The 2,447-nt window shown below is 37.1% G+C and overlaps 1 non-coding gene across 1 annotated transcript; it reads left to right on the top strand.

Moving 5' to 3' along the window:
• The first annotated feature begins 969 nt into the window (after positions 1 to 969).
• Trnat-cgu (transfer RNA threonine (anticodon CGU)) lies at positions 970 to 1,041 on the top strand. Its single transcript has one exon. It is a non-coding gene; the product is annotated as a tRNA-Thr (tRNA).
• The last annotated feature ends 1,406 nt before the right edge of the window (positions 1,042 to 2,447 follow it).

Below are 2,447 nucleotides of genomic sequence, written 5' to 3'. Positions count from 1 at the left end.
ACACGCCAACTCTATTTGAATACTTATAAGTAACTAGCTTCTCCCCGCGACTTCGTCTTCGTGGCGTCCGCTTCGTTTGGATGTTGAAGATTGAATCGAAACTTAGATAATGTAAGGATATTTTTTTTCTATTCGTTTGGCGTTTGTCGATGTACGATTGTCTTCTTGGGTAGCCCCCCCCCCCCTGAACTGAGGCGTCATTTATTGCTAAAGAAGATTTAACAATAATTGATAAATAGTATATAGATTTTATCTAGATTTCTTGTCGCGGATTTTGCACTGTCAAAGTTTAAACTAAAACTTGCAAACTTAGCGAAATAATAGTCACAATTTAGAGAGCGAAACTCTAACATTTTGTACAACTACTAAATCATCTGACATCAAAACTTTTCCGAAAGCATTACGGTTTAGCGACAAGGCGGCTAGAATTAAATTTCATTTTGGGGTTTATAATTTATATGAATCGCCGTAGTTTTGTAAACGCCGAAACTTCGGACTCGGTCCGACCTAAAAGGCGCGGAGTTCGTAACAAAACAAAATTACAATAAAAGGAAGCTTATTGCGTCGGTCTTCGGGGAGCACTGGAGCGCACAGATCGAAATATAAACGATTCACTTTGTGCCAAGTCTGAACTCTGAATTGGGGAAGTTTGACCGAACTCTACATTCGGGAACGAAGTTGGCGCTGTGAAGGTTAAGTTCATTGAGTAACATGTTTGTAATGGAAATATATTGTTGCTTAAAATATTTAGTTTCTTTAAATGTCGTCTGCCGAAAGTACTTTCTGAAATCCAACTAGGGAGCAAATCAAATTATTTTCATGAATTATTTTTTGATTTGTGTTTTTTAAGTAGTCACACTACTATATGTAGGCGGTGCAAGCACACACTGCTCGCCCTTAGAGTTGGTCGAAGGCGCCTAGCCTTACAAATATAGCATACACCAGAGAAATTGGGACGTGTACCACCGTGGCCGGGTGGTCTAGTGATAAAGACGTTAGCCGCGTAAGCTGAAGACGCGGGTTCGATTCCCGCCTCGGCCACCGGTGGACTTGGTGTATGAGTGTATGTTATCTATTTCAGTTTATAGTACTTCCTTAGTTTAATTTACAATGGTATTAAACATAGAGGTACAATAATATAGAGATGAAACGGGGGAGGGGCCAAATGACCGAACGAGATGCACTTATAGAACTTTCAGTAGGAGTAGCAGAGAAAGCGGTACTATTGCTTGTCCTTGTCACAGTCTCACTTTTTGTTTGTTCCCCACCATAAATTTAGTATGGGTTATGGTGGGCAACAAATAACCCGACCGAATTACGTAGATTGTTTTTGGTATATTGTCAGGAATAATAAAACGTGTTTTTAATATTGTCGCATTGCGTATGTTTTGTCCCTCACGGTGGTACACGCACACCACTTCTATAGGATGCTACCTTCTATGGTATTAAACGATTTACATAACCCAGTTGCCAACACAATTAATTTTCATATCTACAAAACTATTCTTAACTTACTTGTTAATGGTAGGTAACGTAAATTAATAGGTACTTACGCGTTTATTTAAAATATAAGTCACAAAAAAATGGAAGATTTATAATATATACTTGATTTCTCCTGGTAAAAGTAAACCATTTGTTGCTGTGAAATAGTTTATAATACAACCAACGTAACATTTAACGGTCGACCACGGCGTCATAGCGCCTTACAGCGACAGTTTACGATGCAACACGCACCGGCAGCGCACTTTGCTCGTAATTGAATAGCAGGCGTTTGCAGTAAACGCGGATTTGCCGCAACTACAGCAAACAAAATGTCTACAAAGTATTAAATGCTAAATCTGTATTCTTTCGTAGTACACAATTTGATTAAGAGCTTTCTTTGCTGTAAGCACAGCTCAGACTGAAGAGTTTTTATTATTATACTTAGCAAATGATTTCGCATACCTAAATCACATTAATTCTAATATTCGAATACCTTCTTCTGAAAACATGATAATTGTAATTTTCTTCATTAGCCGTGTAAAAAGAATAAAGCAATATTATTTGTATTCTTTTTAAATGGCTAAAGAATAAGAGAAAGTCAAGTGTGGACCATAAATGGCTTGATGGAAATGATGGACATGGCATGATGGCAGTCAATTGTTAGATTTTTAAAAAATATTTTGAATTTAGTTGCATGGCCGTAATGGTTTTCTAAATCTTCCTGATATTAAGTTCGGGTACCTATATAGAGTAGGTAATTGATTAGCTTACCCGTAGCATTACGAATTAGGTAATATTTTCGAGTCGAACATAAAACTAATATTTACTTAATGCATGTGCTAATATTTACTTCGATGGTGGTAAATTTCCGTGCGTTTACATTGTGACCATGAAGGCATAACTAAGTTTATTGTACTTACTACTTATGTTTGCAATTACCTATAGGTACCTAAGGTATGCTATCT

The sequence above is a fragment of the Cydia amplana genome, chromosome 12, assembly GCF_948474715.1.
Source record: "Cydia amplana chromosome 12, ilCydAmpl1.1, whole genome shotgun sequence".
NCBI classification, from domain to species: domain Eukaryota; kingdom Metazoa; phylum Arthropoda; class Insecta; order Lepidoptera; family Tortricidae; genus Cydia; species Cydia amplana.
The sequence above is the reverse complement of the archived record's forward strand: the minus strand, read 5'-3'. Positions and strand labels throughout refer to the sequence as shown.